The 13,293-nt window shown below is 33.3% G+C and overlaps 1 protein-coding gene across 5 annotated transcripts in view; it reads left to right on the top strand.

Moving 5' to 3' along the window:
• The window catches only part of LOC118745928, a 43,462-nt gene that overhangs the window by 16,121 nt on the left and 14,048 nt on the right, over positions 1 to 13,293 (top strand). The window lies entirely within an intron of this gene.

Below are 13,293 nucleotides of genomic sequence, written 5' to 3'. Positions count from 1 at the left end.
TTTTTTTTTTTTTTTAATGAAAGTAGCTGATAACTCAACAAAGACCATATAAATCCAAATTCCAGACTTTGTTCAAAAATTTTGTAAATTCTGCAAAGTTTTACCGAAGTTTTTAACTTTTTAATCAGTATCTTTGAAAAAAATTTTGTTGCGCAGTTTTGTAGCCCATTAAATTCTAGTATAATAAAGTGCAAACTACAAGTACTTAGCTTTTTTTTTTTGTTGACGGTGTTCCGCATTTTTTTCATATACAAAAATTGTCAAACATACCTTTTTACGTTTTAACTATCCCAAATTTAGACATGGCGACGTACAGGCAGCTTCTCTCAAAAGCGGCTTTGAAATCGATGGTGACTAACCAGGTCTGAAGCTGCACTGATAAGGTCCAATCAGTTGGGATTCAGTTTTTCTTTCAGTATCGTTGACAGGAGCTTGTAAGCAATATTAAGAAGGCGTATTCCGCGATAATTGGCGCAAACGACGGGAACTCTCTTCTTGTTGATTGGACAAAGTACAGTCAGATTCCAGTCTTCAGTACATGCGCCCGACCAAATCAGCCGGTATGCCGTCAGTTCCGGCGGACTTGTTGTTTTAAGCCGTGTTATTGCTGCTCTCAACTCGTCTTGCTCCAGGGGAGGAACATGACCTTCGTCTCTCTGTTCTATATGACAGTAATCGAAAGCTGTTCTTTTCCCTGAGTATAAATGAATGAGTTTCCTTTACATACCTCAGAACTTCGCTCAGCTAGTCCTGTAGCCGACCATTTTTTATATTGCATACGAACTTCATGGCTTCACATTCTCAAAACTTTTTACGAATCTCAGGAAAATTCAACAAATTTGCATATATTGCGAAAAATTCTCTGTGCCAATACTTTTGTTTGTCCCTATATGTACATATGAAATGCAAAAGCCTTTGCTAACAAGCTTTCCGGCATGATATTTTTCCAAACGACGCACGACAACTGGCATGGCGTCATGTCGCTGCTAGTGTGAAAGTACTCAGAAAAATCGTGCCGGTATCGGCTGAAAAGTTTCTTGAGCGTTCTTTATATGAGTTTTTGTGTTTCTTGAAAGCTGGATACTATGTTTTATTCTGTATGGAATGGCCAGAGTCTGATTCAGATTTCCACCAGACACACATCGACACGTTTACTGGGATTTTTTCTTTTATATGGCTTTAGTTGACAAACCTTACCGTCTGCATTCGAATGGCAGCGCTATTGGAAGATCTGCTAATATAACTTCCAAAGACAAGGGTTTCCTGAAAGCGTTTAGTTAGACGCGCGAAATACAAACGTATTTATACATACATATGTCAAAATATATCTGCATGCCTTTTTTCTGTTTGAAGAAAGCATCTCATTGTGATGCATTCAAGCAGAAATGAAGGAAATATTAACAATGTGCCATATAAATAATTATGGTTGTTATTACTTTACGAAGCCTGTATGTCATTCTTGTCGGCTTCAAACCTTCATTTCTTTGTTTATTGCATATTTTAGTTTGCAGATAAGATTGCGTGTGTACGTAAATATTTCTGACAATAATATCGAAGTCAAGAAGAACGCAATAAAATAAATCATAATAAATATAGTCGAAATAACCCTTAAGCCCTAGGGGCTCTTAATTACTTAAATTTTTGCTCTAAAAAAATTACAGCAAATTCACTTTCAACGCTTTGTTAAATTGAACAGCGACAATTTTTATACAAATAAAATACTTATGGACTCAAAAATATGAGTAAAAGTTAAAATCATCATTAATATGGCTACAAGTACAAGCAGAAAACAAAAGAAATAATTTGTCTACATAGAGAGTAGTCTGGAAGAACCAAATCTAGAATAGTGGTTCATAAAATGCCTAACTACTTACTAAGAGTAGTTTTTATACTTATTTCGGCATTATTATTTTTTATATAATTTTTTTATTATTTCACAAAAATTCACAAACAGCGTCACATGGCAACACTCGATTGGTTTTATAACAGCTTCAGCAAAAATGAAATTTGCTAGTGCAGCACGAGCAGATTGCGATGAAGTTTTGAAATCGATTTGCGTTCTTTCAGCTGCAGTTACACCTTGCGAGTTTCATTTCCGAAAAGTGACCAAAAGTACTTTTTTCAGACATTGTTCAGAAATGTAGGAAAGGGCATACAGAGAATTTATTCAAAGGCCCGGTCCGGTAGATAAGTTTAAAAAGAGTTGGTTCTGGCTCTGGTCAGAATTCCAGAAAAGAGAGAGTTGCTGCGAAGAAAGGCTCTATGTCACTTTTTGGAAAGAGTTTTCTTGATAATCTCTAAAATTACAGAAAAGGCCGTGTCTTACATTTCATATTAGGGACTGTATGGGAATTCTGGTTAGTAATTCGACAGTGCATTAGACGGAAGCTGTACAGAAGCAAATCTGACCAGCGCCTGTCCAAAATCTATATATTTACATATGTATGCATGTACATATGTATGTATGTATCAACAAAATTGATTGTGCATCTTTGACAAAGTGAAGTGAACTAGTAATTCAATTAGACGTTGCCTATTTAATATTAATGCTGTCTGGTGAATACATGCTAATTAGTTTTTCACTCTTTGCATAATAATGCAATTACTTATTGTAAATAATTTAAAATTCTTTACTCTTTATTGTAATTTAAAAATATGTTATGTAATAAAACTACATATTGAAATTGGAAATCCTAGCCAGTTCTCAATTCCCAGACCTAGAGGCTCGGTTGTATTCGTGACTAAACTACGAAAATTGCATCGAAAAGCAAAAAGGGGTAAGAACCCCGCTCATACATAGGCCAAGAATAGCAGCGCATAGCATATGGATTCTAATCACTTACCTTTTCTCAACTAAAGGTAAAAAAGTGTTACAATATTGCTATTGCACAATTGAAATGTTCATTTACATGAATGTAAGGGTGTAAAATATTAATTACCTATGATTGGCCTGTTGATCAACTTTTAAATAGCCAATTGATAACAATTAACAGCTGAATTTTGCGCGTCTGTCAAGTTAGCACTACACGTTTCGAAATTGGAAAAGCTAACTATGGCATTAATTGTAGTGTTTTTTTTTTGTAAATTTGTTGTGGAAAGAAAAAATTTGTAGCCCTCAATTTTTAAAAAATAGTGCTAACTTGACACCATACACCTAGTCGATAGAATTGAGATTTTGAAAATGTTAAAACGGCATTAATTGCAGCTTTTTTGTTATAAATTTGTGTTGCTACAAATTTTTTCTTTTCACAACAATTTTTAAAGTCAAAAGCTACAATTAATGGCATAGTAACATATTGGATATCTCAATTCTATCGACTAGGTATATGGTGTCAAGTTAGCACTACATACCATAATTAAAAAAACAAAGGAGAGCTACAAATTGTTTCTTTCCACAACAAATTTACAACAAAAACACTACAATTAATGCCATAGTTAACTTTTCCAGTTTCGAAAAGTGTAGTTCTAACTTGAAAGACGTCAAAAAATTGTTCATGAAAACACACATGCACTTTAAATTGTAGCCTAGTGTAGGTATATAAAACAAATTCGGATTTATAATATTAGTAAGGATGTATGTACATATATCTCTTATATCCTTGTTAAAACTTTAAGGTCCTTAAAAAAATCAGACAAAAATAGTTAAATTTTGTAGCACGGTGTTATATTTGCTGTGATGCAAACTATCAATAAGCGAATATTCTTAACTGCGACGAATTGTGCTGAAATGCAGAATAATCAGGCCTACAATATTGTGTTTGCCCTTTTGATCTATTGTTGATTAGCTTTGCGATATAAATATTTATTTGCTTGTAAATATTTTAATTTTTTATGTGCCATCAGCAGAGCATACTTTTTTTAAACCATGTTGCATCAACCCCTCTTTCTTATACATACATACATACATAGGTTTACAATGCGGTTCAAGGACACATATGTGGAGGGTAATAGTTTGCCTGTCCACTTGAATTTACTCATATCGCGATTTTAAATTGCTTATACTTACGTACTACTTACGTAGTATTTATTTTAAGGCGTAGGCCTCGTTATAATTATTTTCACTTATAATTTGAGTGTGTTCGTTATGTTATTTCATATGCCATCAAAATGGCTTAAGATGAGATAAGATTTCCGTTTTAAATTTTTTAGAAGAAAACTTTTATTGTAAACTAACAGTATGTATTTTAAACCTGAAACAGGAAGTATTTCTCTGTTCCCAACCAATATTTGTGTTCGCTTCTCTACTTCATAGAAAAAATACACCAGCACAGATACGTGAATAAAAATAGGATGCCAAGCCCATAGCTCAATTGAGATCGTTAGCTCTTTCAAACGATTTGCAACTCTCTCAGCCTATCGTAAATAATCCTTTTAAAATCAAAAGCACTTATTTAATGGTGATTTCGTTTCTACCAAAAAATGTTGCCCTTGCACGGTGAAAAATGTGCTTCATGTTACACTTAACCCTGTAGAGGGACATGTTTTTGCCTTCTTGTCGTTGTCCAGCTCACGCATTTTATAATACTTATTATCGTTTTAAGCAACCATCTGATTTTCAGGGCAACCATCTCCCCTGACAAAGCTTCAAAGGGCAGAAAATGTACCTGATTGCTTTACAAGAGTGTGACATTTTAAGAAACGAACACAAAATTTTCTCAACGTTTGCCCTTATTTTAGAATCGAACACGAAAAGAGAAAGGGTTAATCAAAATGCGACATTTTTTGATAGAAACTAAAACACCATAAGATTAGCTTGATTCTTTTTCGACTCAAGCCGGGTGTGTTTCATTTGAAAGACAATCAAGTCTTTTATAGATACTTTGTTTTAAAATCAGATCACATTTCCGGTGTTATCAGTAATGCATAATGAACATTGCACAAGTATGTATTCTCAATTTTCTGAATTCAACCAACCATTACTGTGCAATAGCGGTAACTAATGCCAGAGTTTGATTCTGGTAATTTATTAAGCTTTCGTTTACGTTTACATGTCTGTTTGAATTAATTTTATTTATATTCAATGATCATTAAAATTATCAGTTTTGTTATCGCCATATGAGTAAGAGGGACACTCATTTAAAGTGATAAACTACTGATATATGTACATATGTATGTGTGATGGCTAAGGCAAAAATGCAATTCTACTACATACAGTATTGGCCAATACAATAGCATCCCCATTTCAAAGTGATATTGTTTGCCCCTCATGTTCATTTATTTATTTTTAGGAACTTTTAATTAAAACACAGTTCATTCTCTAACAAAACTCATATAAACCCAAGTTTAAAACTTTTTAAAATACTACAAAATAATGCAAAAAATTTTCATTAAAAATTTCAAACTTTTTTCTCAGAAGTGCTAGAATTTTTCTGAGTACACAGTTTTTATAGCCCATTCAATTTTAGTCTAATAATGTGCAAGTTTCAAGTGGCTAAAAATTACCGTTGATTTTTTTTGCAACTATTTAAGGACCATTTTTGGCCTAGTTCTGAACTATTTTGTTCGAGATCATTCTGGGACAAGTTCAGGAGCATATCGGTATTAGTTCAGGACCATTTTGAGACTAGTGCGGAATAATTTTGGGACTAATAAGAAACCATTCCGAGATCGTTTCAAGACTTGTTCGAGATCATTTCGGGAACTGTTCACTCTTTTTCTTATTTCAGGACCATTTCGAACCTAGTCGGCGACTATTTCAGGACAGTTTAAGGATTAGATCGGGTTCTTTTCGGGATTAGTTCAGGACCACTTCACGATAGCTCCCGACTATTTCAGTACCATTTCGGGACAACCTCAGAACTATTTCAGGACTAGTTTGGTACCGTTTTGATACCCTTAAGGGACTACGGTCTCACCGTTTCAAGACTGGTTCAAGATCCTTTCTTTACAAATTCACGACTTTTTCAAAACCACTTCAGGACTACTGGCTATGAAAAAGTCGTGAATGAAAATAAATGAATGTTAATTTATTCTTTAATAATTTCTAACCTAACCTATTTATCGCCTAATGCTCTATCAATACGTACACTGATGTTTACACATCGAATTTCCAGATGCCCTTTTTTACAGAAATGCAGATTTGACCATGTCCAATCATATCACATAAAAAACAGTTTTTTTCTGTTTTTAATGGACAATTGATTGAAAAATGCGTACGAATGTAACGTTTCCAATCAAATAATCGACCATATGTATGCCAGGCTGTATATACATATGTATGCATGCATTGGTTTTTTCTTAGGTTCTGTAAAAAATATTTATATTCTAGATGTTAAAGTTGCAATTAGCCTCACACAATTGTATCTAAATATGTATATAGATACATACATGCGTATGTCAGTCGCATAAATAAAACATGTAAATACTTATATATTTATGCACATACAATAAACACAAATATGGGTTTGACTTCGTTTATCACTTAAGTCAGCGTAAACACGCTAAAGTGTGCATGAATAAGGCAAACAGGAAAAAATATCTCGAAGAAAACAGCTGCTCTATGCACATACTTAGATGTAATTTAATATATCTAAGCATATACATATTTGCATATGTACTATATACATACATACATACTAGAGGGCTGCATGAATTCATTCAAAAAGGCTTCTGAATTATTCATATACAAAACGCATGAATGATTTTGGCTTAAAATTTTTTTGAATTTACCCACTAGAACTTGAAGAGAGATCTCCCTATATGAGAAATAAAAGAGTACTCCCCTCGACCTGATTCCGGAGGAACAAGACAGATTTGTCGGTTTTGTACTCCTTTATTACTCGCTTAGAAGTCAAATAGGAGATCTCCTAAGCGAGCAAGTAAAGAATGCTCTCTGAGGCATGATTTAGGAGCATTAAACGAGATTTTTCGGTTTTTTTTACTCCTATATTGCTCGCTTAGGAGAGTAACGGGATATATTCTAAGCGAACAGTTAAGTTCTGAATGAACTCCCTGATTGCTCATTTAGGAGGTAAAAGGGATTACTCGCCACCCTAGGACATCCGGTGTTAAAGGGAGTATACAAAATTACATGCTTATACACAGAAGCATAGGGAGCAATGGGGAGTAGTCCTATACTCCAAGGGAGTACTCACCGAGCAATCGTACGATGATCCCAAGTTCTACTGGGTACGAACAAATTTGTTTGTAGAAAAAACGTTTACCGAAATGAGTTTATAATTTGAATGTGTTCCATTCGTTCATTCACATTCTTCCATTTGAAGGTAGAAAATTTAAAACAAAATGTATATTCATAACTTACAAAATTCCAAACGCTGAGTGTTTTGTATGCGAAGTAAAATATTCAAATCTACTGTACTCTGTTTGGCTAGAAGTTTGAATGAATTCATGCAGCCCTCTAATACATATGTACAAACATATGTATGTATATAGATAGATCTATATGACGTTAAGTATGTAGCACTTAAATTTTTTTAATAACTTGGTATTTGTTGGTGTGCTGTCAACATGTTTGCAATTTGAAAACGAACGTGCGGTCAGCACTCTCACGCAATTAAACAAGTACATACGATTTCTTCCCACTTACCCATAATTATTGTATATGCAAGTACATACATATGTATGTAAGTATGTACTTGCTGCTTTGATTGCTCGCTCATTGATTGTCATTTACAAAAGTGTCACGTTTTTCGCTTAGTATTAGCTATATGAGGCAGCAATGCAAAGGAGTTTCGTTTATTCGTTTTTTTTTTCTGTCTCAACTCATTCACCATATTTTTTTATCATTATTTCCAACAACCATAAATAAAGTGTATTGTCTAAACTTATGTAGAACGTAAATATAAATATTTGCGGCATTAAGAATTCACTCAGTGTGTTAAATACACAATTTGTATTTGCATCAGGTGGGAAAGCGATGGTAAATAACTATGCAAAATCTTATTACTTACGTACAGTTGCGGTCATATCAGTAGCAACTCCATTTCAAAGAGATATAAATAATATAAATATATATATATAAGTCACATAAACCCAAGATTAAAACTTTGTAAAAGGCTACAGAAAAATGCAACAAATTTTCGCCCAACCCTGCAGAAAAAAATATCAATTGATTAAAATAACCGACTTATAGTAAGCTTTTTTGCGGGATTTCGATAAATAACTAACTTCTAATTAACTATGACAAAACTAACTTTAAATTATTTCTAAAGTCGTGCAGGAGTCATGCAGACGTTGTCGGTAGTTTGTTTTCTTTACAAGCCTAAATATCCTCCTACAAAAAATACTTTCAATACACTTTTTTCTGCACTTCGTAGATTATTTTTCGAATTCAGGACAAATAAAACAAAGATGGAAATTTTACATTTAGGGTATTCACAGTTTACTTTTAAAGTTGAAAGGTGGTAACTTTAACAAGATAACACACTCGAACTGTGAGCAACCCTTCACACATGTGTTTCAAATTGTCAATAAAACATATATGTGTAGCCAGATGTATATTTAAAAATCTTTCAAATTGCGCCCACCTTATGTTTTTCTGCTTCACTTTTCATTTTTTCTTAGCGCGAATAATTAGCTGATCAGAGATGCCAGTTTAACACAAAATAAAAACATGAGACAAAGACGAGTAATTTTGCCCAAAAGTGTCATCTCTTATTAGTATGGGAACCAAAAACAAACAAAGTTACCACATGATAAAATGTTTTAAAGTTACCATGTGGCAAAATTAACACAGTAGATAATATAGAACTGTGAGTATCCGAATTATTATTTTGATGTTATGTCTGATGGAATTCAAATGTGGGACCACCTACAAATGAAAATGTAACCAAATATGCAAATATGTAATGTTAAATAAAAATAAAAAATTTAAAATTTAAAAAAACTTTTTTTATTGATAGTTCATGTCCAAAAGTAGTTAGCTGCAAGTTAGTTGACATATAATGCAGAGGAAACCAGGGATCACAATTTTGCGGCCATTGCCCTTAAAAAATAGTTAGTTACGGCCAAAGTAAATAGTTAATAAATAGTTACTACTAGTCAACTGTTAGTTAGTTAAGTAATAGTTAGCTGCAAACTAGTCACATTTCCTGCAGGGAAATTACAAACTTTTTCCTCGGAAGTGTTAGATTTTTTTTGAGTATACAGTTTTATATCCTATTAAATTTTAGTTTGATAATGTGCGAGTTTCAAGTAGCTAAAAACACTGGTTTACAGCAAAAATGTTCTGTGGATGCCACTATCCAATTCCCATGTAGAATTGCTCGTCGATTCCGAAAATCGAGTTATTTTTTTTCCATGAATACTTTTTCGAGGTATTTGCAATTTACCGTTATTCAGCTTAAAGCAAAAATTGGTTCCTTTTAATCACGTATATCTTACGAACTATTTTAAAGATCTTAATATAAAATACGGCAAATGAAAGCCAAGGAAATTCTCCATAAACCGTATATACATCACTTTCCGATGATAGGGCTTATAGTTTCTGACAAATTAATTAATCATTCCAGCTTTTTTAATTTTTTAATGAAAAAAAGAAAAAAAATCAAACTTTAACAGAAGAAAAATTAAAAAATAACAAGTTTTGTTCGAAATTTTTGCATTTGTACTAAAGCCTGTTCTGTTACAAAAAAAAATCACTGTCGCTGTCTCGATTTTAACATGCGTTATGTTGTCACTGTATGGTTTTTTACCTGCAGGTAGGTAAAAGTCGGTGATTTTTGCCCTGGTGGTACTTTGTGGTGTGTTCGGAGTGTCCATGCCTGTTGTTTTGTTGTAATTTTTCTTTTTCTCGTAAGTTAATTTTAAGGGTTCGAATATAACATCCGATGCGGTATTGGTTTGTTCGTTTATTATTGTGCCGTCGAAGGTTTTTACTTTAAATATTTATTTTATTTTATAAAATAATGATTGCATTAAGAAAAAAAAGCCTAGTAAATTTCTAATAAAAATATTAAATTATCTCCTCAGGCTCATGAAATTTAAGATATTTAAAGCAAATTAAATTAAAAAAAATACGCTAATACGGTTATTCCAGCGCCGCATCTAGAATTTTTTCTGATGATATTTCCCACTGTGCGCCAATGAGAATGAGATAATGAATTAACCTGTGTGAAGCGGCCTTAGTTTGGTGCTCTAAAGCATAACCATAATCAACTTGAAATGGGGTTTGACAAGCGGTTTATTAGTTATCTTTTCAGACATACTTACAAGCGGCCATCAGGAACCTCTCCGATTTGTAGGATGATTACCTCCATTACTCAAAATCGTCAATGAGTGTTTTGACAACTCTTCAATACTTGGCAGCAAGGTACAAGGTAACATAATGTTGTGTACCGCAGCACTGACCTAGATAGGTCAGGCATTTTGGTTATACGTTCGTTAGAAAGGGCATCAATCTCCTAAACATACATGCATAGCTGCCATCAGGGTTCTTCCAACTTGTTTTTTATACAGTTATTCACAATATAATAGGATTTATATACCGTCTTAAACCTCTTGTGTTGCCACCCATATTATGATACATGTTTAAATTACCTAATTCCCTTAATTCATATTGAGTTTGGCTTTTTAAACAGTTGGCAACCCTCATACTTGTTGTTAAGAAATGAGACTTTTTCAAAATCCTTTTTATTGATACTTATATTGTAATAATTAATTTATCTTATTAAATAATTTGAATGTTACTTTTTAAACAGGTGGCAACCCCCCTCCAGATACCTCAAATATATTCCAAAGGGCAACCTTCTTCAAAATATTTTCAAACTACTATCTTCCTAAACCTCTTTTGTCTGACGCCCTTATTGTGATACATATTTCAATTACCTAATTTCTTTAATTCAAGTTGAATTTGGCAGTTGGCATGTTCCTAAATGTCATTTAGAAAAACATGAGGCCTTTTTAAAACCATTTCGATTGATAGCCATATTCTAATAGTTCATTTAACTTTATAAATTAAATATTTGAATTGAAATGAATATTTCAATAGATGGCAACGCTCTTCAAACACTTCAAAAATATTCAACACAAAAGATATACTCTCGCTCTCTCTTTCGCTTTATTATTTCGTATAACTTGGGTATAACTTAATTTAACTTAACTTTTCAAGCAGCTGCAACGCTCTTCAAAATATTCTCAAACTACAGCATTCCTAAACATATTTCGTCTGACAACCACGTTGTGACAACATATTTCATTTACCAAATTCCCTTAATTTAAGTACTATTTGCCACGCCCCTTCTCCAATAACGCCAATTTTTCTTCATGAGTAAAATATTGATTTTATATATCTCCGTACCAAGTTCCATTACTCTACCACAGCGACTTCCAGAGATGTGCAGTATAGGAGGTACCATACTCCCTTGTCTAATCGAGATAAAAGATGTCCTATATTTTAAGTTTGGCTAAATGACACCAGTATGCAAAATTTCATGATGATTGGTTGAATACTTTAAGCGTGAAAGCGTAACAAACAAACAAACACACTTTCGCTTTTATAATATTCAAAAGTAAGGAATTAAGGATTCTGAGATTTCAGTTAAAGTTTGTTGAATTTTTATAATTTTTGCACAAAGTTGGAAATTTTAGATTTATATGGTTTTTGTTCGATATTGAGCTACTTATACTTTTATAAAAAATTAAACAAAATAAAAATAGTCAAACGGGTCCTATTCCTATTATTTTGTGGACAACTGTATATAAAAACAATTTGGCTGTAAAAACCTTTAAGAATTCACGTGTGTCAAGTTAGCACTACACTTTTCGAAATTGGAAAAGTTAACTACGGCATTAATTGTAGTGTTTTTGTTGTAAATTTGTTGTGGAAAGAAAAAATTTGTAGCTCTCGTTTTTTAAGAAAAAATGGTATGTAGTGCTAACTTGACACCATACACCTAGTCGATAGAATTGAGATATCCAATATGTTACTATGCCATTAATTGTAGCTTTTAACTTTAAAATTTGTTGTGGAAAGAAAAAAATTGTAGCTTTCGTTTTTCTGGAAAAAATGGTATGTAGTGCTAACTTGACACCATGTACCATTCTCGACAGAATTGACACATGACAACATGGTGTGATAGCTATTGATCGTCCAAATGCCCAAAGCAATTACTTGACACACGTTGGATGGTTTACAAACATTTTTAATTACTTATTATAATAAATTTAGGAAAAAGATGCAATCTTTTAAATTTTAGCTGCCTGTCAATCCATAAGGGATCAATGTTTACCACGCACCAACGAAACAAGCATGCGTTTTTTCGTACCAGGAGAAAGCATCGAAAGCCTATACCTTATGAATGCATAAGAGCCCTGCAGTAAAATTTAGAGACAGTCTGGCAAAGCGCTAGTTCCGAACTACATATCTCAGAACTATCTCTGAACTAATTCAAAAGGAATGCAGAGCGGGACAGTTGAAACTTGCGGTATAAATTTGCAAATGCTCACTACTCGTACAATACGAAATTAGCCCAGCGAGAAGACCTCCGACTCAACTATCGTTAGTTGCGAGTTCAAATCGGGGTGGAGGCAGTTGTGAGTTTTCAAATTTAATGAATTCAAATTATTGCATGCAGCTTACAATATTTTTTTTTTTAATAAAATATGTAACAAAAATGGAATCTGTACAAGATAAGAAAAATCGAAAAAAAATATCCAAAAATCGAATCTCAAATACGTTTCCTTATAAAAGAAAAACTGTCCAAAACGGGACCGGTTAAAAACTGGTTGCAAAGTAATGCATTGGGCGACAATTGCCACCGCCAATGACATCGCCGTGTAAAACTGGACAGTTGAAAGCATTGCTTGGGTATTGAGCTAGAACTAGTAATGTCGGCTAAGGGTCTAGTTCTACGCTAGTTCTGAGCTAGTCAGATTTTCATCAGGGAGTGTTCAAACATACCCTGCAGAAAATCAAATCTGACTAGCCTAGAACTAGACCTTTTGCCGACAGTACCAGTTCTAGCTCAATACCCAAGCAATGCTTTCAACTGTCCAGTTTTACGCGGCAATGTCAATAGCTATCACACCATGTTGTCATGTGTCAATTCTGTCGACAATGTTACATGGTGTCAAGTTAGCACTACATACCATTTTTTCTTAAAAACGAGAGCTACCAATTTTTTCTTTCCACAACAAAAAAGCTACAATTAATGCCGTAGTTAACTTTTCCAATTTCGAAAAGTGTAGTGCTAACTTGACACACGTTAAGAATTCGAACGAATGTGGTGTATTTGTAGAATATGTATACTTATGTATGTATAACATTTTTGTGCCTACAAAGCTGTGACTTACAGATGAATATTTTTTTACCTTCCTTTTATTAGCTCGGGATGT

This window comes from Rhagoletis pomonella, unplaced genomic scaffold, assembly GCF_013731165.1.
Source record: "Rhagoletis pomonella isolate Grant_MI unplaced genomic scaffold, Rhpom_1.0 Rhpom_scaffold_00010, whole genome shotgun sequence".
NCBI lineage: Eukaryota > Metazoa > Arthropoda > Insecta > Diptera > Tephritidae > Rhagoletis > Rhagoletis pomonella.
Note: the sequence above shows the minus strand (reverse complement) of the source record. Positions and strands in the feature narration are given on the sequence as shown.